Consider the following 10,709-nt stretch of genomic DNA (forward strand, 5'->3'; position numbering starts at 1 on the left):
GAAAGCAAGTAGAAGCCCCAGTTTCACAGTTCTAGCAGTCTTGATAACAGATAGACAAGGATATATCTGCTCACAAAAAATGCAACCATATCCTCCCAGTCCTTCCAAGACTGTTAGAAGTGTTGCAAGCACTTGTGTTGGCACACTTGACAGAATTTGACTACCTGAAGTCTTTTTTTTATAGAAGTCCTTGGTATTTTGTGGCCAGCTGTCAGCTTGCCTTGTGCAGACTTCAAAGTGGCACATTAGCTGAGTCTGGCTAGAGATGTCCACTCTCACAGAAAGGCTTGCTGGTCCTGGCTCACTGTGCTACTTGTGTTTCAAAGCTTCTGCTCAGCTGAGAGCACTGGCAGCTCTCACTCGCTCCTGGCTGCAGGAAGCACTGTACCTGATAGCCTCAAAAATTTTTGGCAGCAAAATTTAGTCAGCTTCAACTGCAGAGCACCACTGGATGCTGGACAACAGTGAAAATCATTGAAGAGCTTGCTTGCAAAATTATTGACTGAACTTGTTCTGCATGAAAAGGTACTCGAGTAATGTTTTATGGATTTCCACACACAAACAATAAAGTCTGTTTTCAGATGATTTGTAAGAGGAAGAAGCTACTATTGTTAAAGCAGTTATTGCAAATGCAGAATTAGCAGTACAATAAAACTTCCTTAGTTCTTTCAGAACTGGTCAAGAAAATGTCAAGAGAAATGGAGGTAAAAGTGAAAAATGAGGTCATTCAGGGGCATGAAGATGTATGACTTTCTTGTAGTCAAAATCTCCCTCCATTTTAAGGAAGGATTACTCTGAGGTAGAGGAATGTGCAGTATATAGCTTGTATATGCACCCAAGAACGCCCAAACTCCTCAATTTTTTTCTCTGATTCAATGATTAGAAGATAGATAAAATGGACACTCACATTCAGACTTCAGTGGTGTCTATTCCAGGGACTGATTGACTAGAGACCAAAAAAAGTCTTTGGCGACATATGTCTCTCATTTGTTTGCCCTGATGTGTATGAGTGTGTGCTCAAGGGTTCTCTATAGTGTCCAGTATGTTAAACAGCTTAAGAAAAATATAATTTTCCCTTGCCAACCTTGTCTTGCTTTTGAACAAAGGTACAGAGGGGGAAAAAAATTGTGAGAATTACAACAAATATAACTGTTGAGAATGCCATAGTGTAAGTACCCAGTAGAGACCTATCATGGCCTTATGCAAGCTGAGTTAGCACAAAGTCTTATTTCATTCATGAAAAGAAATAAACTTAGGTACCTCAGTTATTACTGTTCAGTAACTGATTAGTTTGCAATATAAAATAAGTGCAGCTCCTGGGACCCTTTGTTCTGGCTGCTCCCATCATGCTTTCACTTTACTTCTATTTTCACTATAATATGTTCCTTTTACTTGCCGTTACAGATGAATGAAAGCTCAGTTATCAGCACAGGAGTTACCTCTGGTGAGGAAACGTGCACTCAGAATAGAAGTATTGTGCCACCAGCTGTGTTAAATTGCTGCCTTTAAGCTACTGCGGAACAACTCAAGCCTGTTGTAAAATAGATAGCAGGAAGTCGTGTGTGTTGCCAAGGAAACCCTTGGCTGCAAGTTTATTGTGTAAATAACACTGGGGTGCGGAAGATGTGGCTAACTAAGAGTAGGGGAAAAAGATGAAGTGTCTGGCATGTCTCAGTGCCTGGGGGAGGGTCATAAGCAGAAGCAGTGAAACAGATTTACCAGTACAAGTAGTTGATCTTTCTTCAGCTGGGGAAAGCAAGGAAAGCAGGTAATCTGTAATCCAGAAGTGATTGGGGAAGAAAATAGAGGCTGGAGGTAGAAATATGACCATGATGAGCAAGTCCATGCCTATGGGTGGAGAAGCAAGAGTGACCCCTGCAATTTCTCATACTCTCTAGAGAAAGAGACACCGGCGCTCAGAGCTATGCAAGAGAAGAGAGAGATGAGGGTTGTAGCGGCAAGTAAAAGAGTGAGTGAAATATGAAAGATGGTAGCCACCACAGTAATATACCTAAGCATTGGGACAGATTCAAAACAAACATCAAGACATTTATGTTCTCCAAAGATTGTCTGAGTATAACTTCTTTAAGGTTTGTGGACAAGATGCTACTAGAATGCAAAGAAACGCAGCAGGCAAATCCAATTCACTGCATGTCAGACGTGCCAACAGTAGTGTGTACTGAAAGCTTGTCTCTTCTTCTAGACCTTACAGAAATGGTCTATAATTCATCAGCCTTTTCAACAGTCATTTGTGAAGTATTCATTTTAGCATTCATGCATTTTAAGAGCTTTACTGATTCAGATAGAATCTGAGCACTGCGGTGCTGTGAGAAGTACAGCTTGGGTAGTGGTGTCTTTCAGAGAAAGCAAAGGGCTTACAGCTTAGGAGAAGGGCTGATTTCCTTCCTAACAGTGACAGGAATAGGTCATTTCACCTCCTCATATCTTACACACCTCACTCAGTTAAATGGGATAACATTGCTGTATCTGTAAAGCAGTTTGAGCTACAGGTCAGAAGAATGCTTTGTTAGTTGACAGTATGATTAACTTCAGTGCAAATCAGTGCATGAGCAAGAGTACTTCATGAGTACTTCAGGGTAGATGAGCAGCAGAAGTACCCACTGGGCTGTAGCACCCGGCATGCTCCAGCATGTGCTGTCGCAGTGACCAGAAAGATCTTGTTGACCTGGGCTCCTTTCTGATTGCAGATGCTTACAGACTGGGTGGGATGCAGCAAGCACTTGACACTTGGAATAACTGCTGTTCACCTTAGGCAACTGGCTTTGGCAACTGAGGGAACTTGGTGTTGCTCCTAACTGTACTATCTGCCCAGGTCTGCCAGCTACCACTTGCACTTAGTGAAAACCCATTGCTTTTTCAGTTGGGTATGTCCCACTCAGCTGCCATGGGATGCAGATAAATTGCTTCTGGACTTGTTGATGCTGATGGTTATGAAAGCGAGAGATAAAAGGTGCTGCAGGCATAACAGTCCACTTGGCTGGTCTCTTCTGGTGTGTTCTCTTGCCACTGAACAAAAAGGCTCAGAGTAAGGGAGGAAAACACTTCAGTTTACAACCTCAGTCTTTAACAGGAATGTAGTCATGGACTGTGATCACAGTTCAAGTCCCAAGATATTTGTACTCATTGCAATTGATATTATTTTATATTCATTTATATGGGGTTATTTTTTCAACCTAACCAATGCTTCTCATTTTATTCTCCTTTAGCTTTTTTGTATGAAAAGAGCTCACAGTTCTAATTAACATCCTCGTGTGAGGATTGTTGGTCCCTTTGGAAGCATTGTAGAACAGGACTTTAGCATGGGAAAACCTCTTCTGACTGTGGAAGGGCTACTGAGATCTGCTCTGGACAACTTGCAGGATTGAACCTCTGATGACCACAAATATTGTGAAACATAGTAAGTCCAGGCATTTGGAAACATCTTCCAAATGCCTCTAACCAAGATAGGAAACATCTAGTTTAACAAAAGTGGTCCAAAAATACAATCTCCCATTCAGGAACTTCATCAGGTCTCCGCAGAGTCCTATGGCAAATGGATGAGCCCTAAAGGTATTTTGCTTTTGGAAAATGCACCATACAGTGCCTTCATATTTAATGCTTATACAACAGCATTTCCTTGAAGTGGAAATAAAAGTTGCTGGATTTATTATACAATTTCATGAACTGGGCAAACTCTGGAATATATTTTAAAGTGACTTGGAAGAAAAATAATCTCTCATACTTGATTCATTAAATAAGTGAATTACTAATAAACCTATTCTCTTTCTTCAGTGAGTTGTTTTAATTTTTCAATTAAGCTGGAAATCATTCACCCAATTTTACCTTAATGAATGAACATCTCAAATGAGCATCCATTTAAAAAAAATATTTCAGAGCAAGTTATTTTTGCTAAAAGAGATGGTGGCTATTTTCCTCTTTCAGGCATGCTATTGCTCTCAGAGGTATAAGATGGAGAATCTGGGATGAAATAGATACTGCAATGAAAAGTGTATGTCATTGCCAGAAGATCTTGGAGGATTTCTTGCCTTTCCAGAGTGTCTGTCCCTATTTTAACAGAATATTTATGTCTAGGTGATACTATACTGTTCCATCCATTTCTCTGGAATTTTAATAAATACACACTTCATTCCATTTCATTTCAGTCTTCAATACTGTCAGACTCTGTAAAATATTAAGTTGAATTGCAGCTAGAAATCCTATATTTTTAAACATTAGACTGAGCTGTTCCTTTAATTCAGCTCCATTTTTCTGTCTCTATACAGATAATAAATATCAGTTTTACAGGAAGAGTTCTTTCATATACCTTATAGACATATGGGATTGTAAGATTTGGTGGTTTTAGGATTTCTCAGAAGAAAAAATATCAGAATAATTCTCAATGGAGAAGTTGGTAGGACATATATTTGCTGGACACTAAAAAATCAAGGATTTTTTTCTCAGTTTTAGTATGATGAAAAAGATTTTTCTTACAGTTTATGTGAATTTGTGCTTCATGAGAACTTTTAATATTTCATACAAATCACCACCCCTTAGTCTGTCTATAAAACACATTCCAATTTTTAATATGAATTTTGGTAAGGTTTCAGATGCTCTATTCCAGACATTTCACATGTTTTCTCCCCTAAATGCATGATTCATATTTATTTCCTCTAATATCAACAAACCTGTTAAATACTGAGGTTTCAGACTCTGATATGAATTTTGTTCCTGCTCAGATGATTGCTGAATGGTGAAGTGCAACCCAATATATGATACATGACTGGCTGTCAGGAAAGTGGGATGCTGAGTGAAATCCAGGTCACGATCAGCCTCTACCCTGTTTTGTTGTTGATTTGAGTAGGACCAGGACTTCACCTCTGTTCTCAACCCTAAGTTTCATCTGAATTTGTGGAAAGAGTTCTGATGAATTAAGATGGCTGAGGCTGAATTCAGGTACCTGGACTCAAGAGACTTATAGCCAAAACTGCTACTCATTCCTAGAACAGTTTTGCTGCAAAAATGGTCATGGTGCAGTGTGATTAAGTGCTTGGTGCTGTGGAATTTTCCACTCCTGCTGTACAAATCTTCTTATTTATACAGAATATCTATATTGTTGTACTGGTGAAGAGCAATAGAAAGCATAGCATTTGGCCCTGGTTCCTGTTCCCAGGGCATTTAGCATCGACATGAACAGTCAACCCAAGTGAAGACTGTAATAGAAATACCTATATATGAAGAGGGCAATTGTTTCAGATTGGCTTTGTCTTGTTTTTAGAGGCTGCGTGTTCTGACAGGGGCCACATATCCGATATAATGCTGCTAGTGAGCTTCATGGAGTGACATCAGTTTTTTGTGACGTTTTTATTTTCTCCTGACATTCTGCTTGCTGAAAAACACTTTCCTGAAGTTAAAAAAAAGTCAAATAATCTCCATGGAAAGGCAATAGAGAAATCAGAGTGATTATATAGGCAAACAAAGCCCTAACGACTTTTTAAGGACTCTCATTATCAAAGTGCATTACAAAACACAAAGAGATCAGCGTTGTGGTGTGCCGACTGCCAGAGTTCTCTTCCACCAAAGAGGTATAGTCAAATTCCTCTTTTCTTTGTCTGGTCAATTTTTGTATCATTTCTGAAAAGCATTCTCAAGTGCATCTCTCAAAATCGTTTCAGGCAGCTGCTCCAGCTTTCCTTTGCCTATCAGGAGTTGTGCTGGCACATTAGCCTCCTTGCCTTCAGAAAAAGTGAAAGGCCAAAAGTCCACAGAATAAACTGCAGATGAGGCAGACTAATTGGTCTCAAAACCGAAACATATGGCTTCTTTCAGGATCTTGACTTTTAAAATACTTGTTTAAAGCAAACATTTGCAATTCCTCATGAAAGGCACTTTCCTCCCCGAATCCTCTTGACCCTCAGTGACCTTTCTTACCAATTGCACACTGCTTTACCCTTGGGGATGATTAAATCTTGAGAGGCTTTTTTTCCCTTTTCTTTTATTCCCCACATTTGTCTCTGAGGACTAACTTAAGAACTAGCTTGAAGAAAGCTAACCTGGGTCAGAAGGACAGAAACATGCCAGATGCCCACCTGAGCACTCCACAGGGGTGCCTGAGGCTGAGGCTGGATGGGAGGATTTCCATAGATCATCACAGCACTTTGTATTAAAAAAAATGGACTACAAAAATAATCACTAAACACTCATTCACCAAAGCTGAGTTTTTGAGTTAAACTTCGAACTGAAAGCTAATTCTTGTGTCCTATGTGTAGAAGGGGAACACGGGATGGGGGGAGTGGGGGGGGGGAGAGGAAAGATGGCCTGAGGCAAAGTCATCATTGAGACAAGATATTTTAAAACTATGGCCTGTGGCTGTTGTCTCCTCCTTCAGCAAAAGGCTGACAAAAGTGATTGACTCCAGGCTGTAATCGCTGGCAAAGGCAGACAAACCCTCCCAGTTTGTCTCCAGAGTGTCAGTACATGTAAGTTGATTGAAATCTCTCTAAAGTCACTTTATTTATAATTTATGTTCCAGTCTCAAAGGCACTCCCAAACCCTCATAAGGCAGTGTCAGAGCTTGTGCGAGGCCAGGCATTGCACCCACTCATGTCCTGGCACAAAGGGCCTGATGCTTGCTAACAGGACCAGGAGGAGTTGTTGTCCCAGCGCGGGCAACAATTATTCCAGCTTTTCTTTACATTCTTGTTTGCCAAGAACCTGGAAGAAGATTAGTTCTTGAAAGCACTTAATTTTCAAAATCTCTTCTGCCTAACACCTCTGTCTGCCAAGTTAGATGCCAGCCTGCTCCTGCGATCCCCAGTGCATAAACAGAAATGTGCTGGCGGGGCAGCAGCCTGTGACAAGCAGTACCCACTGTCCAGAGCCATGCAGATGCAGCAGGAGCATCCCCACATCTCTGTAAAGAATGAGTGAAAACCATGAAGGCAACAAAACACAGTGCTGCCACAGTCAAATAGCCATGTGGAGGAGAAGGTTGGTAAACCAGCTGGACCTGGAGAGATCTGCATTTGCAGCCAGTTCATGCAGCCCTGTGTGACACTGTGATGCCTCATGCCTGACACTCCGGAAAATCCCTAGCCCTGTACCTTCCTGTATGCTGTACAGTGGGAGATCAACTGTCTGCACTGCACCTGACAGTGCTACACATACACTTACCTGAGCTGGCTTCAACCTGCCTGCTGAGTAGGTCTGCTTTATGCAAACTGAATAGATATCTTGCCTAAACAAAGAGCATTTTGCTGGGTTTCATTGTCTGCTGAGAGCTGCAACTTGACTGCTATTGCAGTCTTCTAGAGATCTCTGTACCAGAGTAGGAAGTCCTACTCTGAGACCCTACTCTGAACAAGGTGGGCAAGAACCTGCAAGGCCTGGCAGGAATACTTGTCAAGAAGGTAGTTGATGCCTAGGTATGGGCACAGACTATATTTGGGAGGCATCTGCTTTCACCAGCAATTCTTCAACTCAGCTCCAGTGAAGGGTTCAAACAGAAAAGAGACATCATTGCTACAGAGGGAGGGTTCTACTTCACAAAGACCTGTGCTATGCAAAAATTCCCTATTCCATTCACTTTGAACTAGGACCTTGATACTAGATTTCACATGTTGACAGAGAGTACCCTCACTTCTGTGCTGGATACTTTGTCCTCTTGCTTGAATTTGTTTCCAGTTTGTGTAACTCAAGATTCAGGGAAGATACTTGGCTTGTCCTATTGCATTTCTGCCAAGTGCTTTAAACACTGATCTGATTAATGTTTATTTTTCTTGAATAGTGGACTCATTTCAAAGGAAGACCTCTCCTCTCATGCCCATGGCCTAAATGCTACATATCCCACCAGATCTGACTTTTGGTCCTTTTCTGAGCAAGGTAAAATGTGGTATCCTAGGTTGCAGGTGTCTTAAGCTAGGAGGGAAAAAAATGTCAACAGTTGTTTTGTTATCAGGAAGACGATCTGAGCAGATGAAGTAGAGCACGTCTTTCAAGCAACTGACAGGGGAAGAAAAGTCTGAGCATCCTTCCAGTCTTTAGGTATTTGTCAGGTCTCTGCAAAGCTTGGCAGTGTCACAACACAACTTGTCCATGTCGATGGAGAAAGTATTGGGAGTTTAGGGACATTAAGAGTCAATTGATCACAAAGAATCTGAGCAAACGTCTAAAGCCAGATCCAACAGAGATATTGATTTAAGGCATGAGACTGATCTTTTTGTGGACCTCCTCTGTCACACCTGTGACCAGGTGTGGGTTTCTGTTAGAAACATATGCTCATTTCTACTTTCTCTCGTTCTGAAATATTCTTGTATGTCAGTGCTGGATAGTCTTAGGAAGAGATAGTCTTATACCACACACTGGGAGAGTTTGCTGACACTGGGAGAGTTTAAATGCATGTGATACTTGAAATGGATTCAGTCTTCAGGAAAAATAGTATTTGGACAAGAAATAATTAGGAGATAGTTCAGCGAGAACCGTATTTAGGATTTAGAGCTAGAAATTTAACCCATAGTTATCAGACTCCTTTGGGACATGTTCTGATGTCTCATTTCTCCTCCATCTGTAGAATAAGGGATTGTCTCTCAACTGTGCCCTAGGCATGACCACAGCAGAGCCCGAGAAGTGATATAGTCAACCTGATAGCAAGCAGGGTTTTATCTGATCTTAAAAGCAAGAATCAAACTACTAGCATGACCAAATGTGAGGGCTTGCTGAGACTTAACTGAATATATTTATAAGCTTATTTGTCAGTTTCTTTGATATGCAAAGTCTCAAATGTGGTGCATACAGCCACACCAACTAGCAAAAGTATCCAAAAAGTGTTCAACATAATACGCCAGAGAGCTGCACAGCCATTTCACAGGGAACATTTCTTTGCAGAGCTGAAAGTATGCATGCCTACGCTTACCTACTATCTTTGTTGATGAAGTTATCCCTTCGATTTTTTTTTTCCTTAAAGGATCCAGCATTTTCTCTCACATTAATATAAGTCCTGGAACTAGGTGGGAAAGTTCTTTCCTGCATGCTGATAATGAGGCTCCACAGTTCTCTTTTTCAGTTGATATGGAGATATGCATAAACTTGTCTCTGACCATAGCTAGTCTGCAGATCTCTCTTAGTCTTTTATCTATATCTCGGTATGACTGGAGTGTGTTTTAACTCCTTGTAGACTGCATGCCTGAGTTTTCTGCTCAGACATTTGGGAAAAATTGTGTAAGTCCAAGACCTCCAAGTCAGGCTCCGAGTCAAGAGCCTGGTTGAGGCTGGAACGTCCTCTCATAGCCTTGCAGTTCGGGGAGGAAGCTGATGAACATCTACACAGCAGGAAGAGCATCCTGAAGCTTTACAGGGTAGTACAGGAGAGAGTTATTATTCTAAAAGTTTTTATAGAAAATGCTACAGTTTCGATCTGAATGGAGGTTGCATTACTTCGTCGAGTGTTGGGGTTGCCACTGTATCTGTTGGATGAAGAAGTTGTAAAAATAAACTACAAACTACCTTGGAAGTAATACACTACAGATGTGCGAAAAGGTTTTTTCATCTAAGTTATCTCTTCAGGTGCAGATAAGAAATTTCTTCTTCTCCGCTCCTACCCAAAACCTCATCGTAAACCCTCAGTAAAAACAACTCTACCAGTCTCCCAAGAGGTGAGGCAACTCCCTGCACTCCACTTGCTAGCAGTGACATTAACATATTTTTACACATATTCTCAAATCAGCATGGTTCAGGTAGTATTGAATGAGGAGAGTATCCACCTCTGGGGCTGTCCCTGAGCCTCCAGGCTTCCCTGTGGTCATAACACTGACCTTTAAGAGAATTCTTTTAATCTCAGAGGACCACGCTGGGAGTAGGCTGTCCCGATAGATGTCACACATACACACAATTTCTCTGACATAATTTGGCAATACAATATAAACAAAAGACACACTTCATGGAAAAGGCATGAGGCACACCCTGACCCAGTTGCTCTGCACACTCACCACCCTGCATACGGAAAGGTTGCATAGCTAGACTATTTCCATTAGCTGAAGTAAACATCACTTGAGTGAAAGTGGGAGGGAGACATGTCTCCTATTGAAATATTTGAGTACTTTCTGAAATGGAGGTCTTTCAAATGTTTACTGTCTTTTTCCTAAGACCCTGTTTATAGTTACTATTAGTACCACACAGTAGCAGTGCCACCAGCACCTCTATTTTCTCATGAATGAGATTTTCAGATTTTCACTGGATTGGTTTAGATTGTCTTGCTGGGGGAACATACCTCACAGAGAAGACAAATAGCAGTTTTGCTTATAACTTGAGATTTTCATTTTAGTGTTAATAAAACATCATGTTTAAAATTGATCCCGTTACAGTTTTCCCTTTGTATCAGCTTTTTCATCTCCCTTAAATGACAAATGAAACATGTTTTGACTATTCTGATAGTCAGAGAATCAATATGAAGAAGACTGCTACTTCTCCAAACTGTATCAGCCAGAGCTCAGGGGCTGATTCCTGGGCTGAGAAAGAGATGTCTAGAAGGTGCCTTCTCACCTTTCATTGCCCTTTGAAGTTCCAGTCCCTGTTGTTATCTGCACCACTGACTACAGCCTATAAACCTCTTCACAGAATAGGATTAGCAGGAATACTCATCACTTCTAGCATTTTTTTTTTGACATTAAGGTGGGGAGAGCATGCATATGATCCCGAGCCCATGTAATGTTAAGCAA

The sequence above is a fragment of the Corapipo altera genome, unplaced genomic scaffold, assembly GCF_003945725.1.
Source record: "Corapipo altera isolate COAL_440 unplaced genomic scaffold, ASM394572v1 2b, whole genome shotgun sequence".
Classification (NCBI taxonomy): Eukaryota; Metazoa; Chordata; class Aves; order Passeriformes; family Pipridae; genus Corapipo; species Corapipo altera.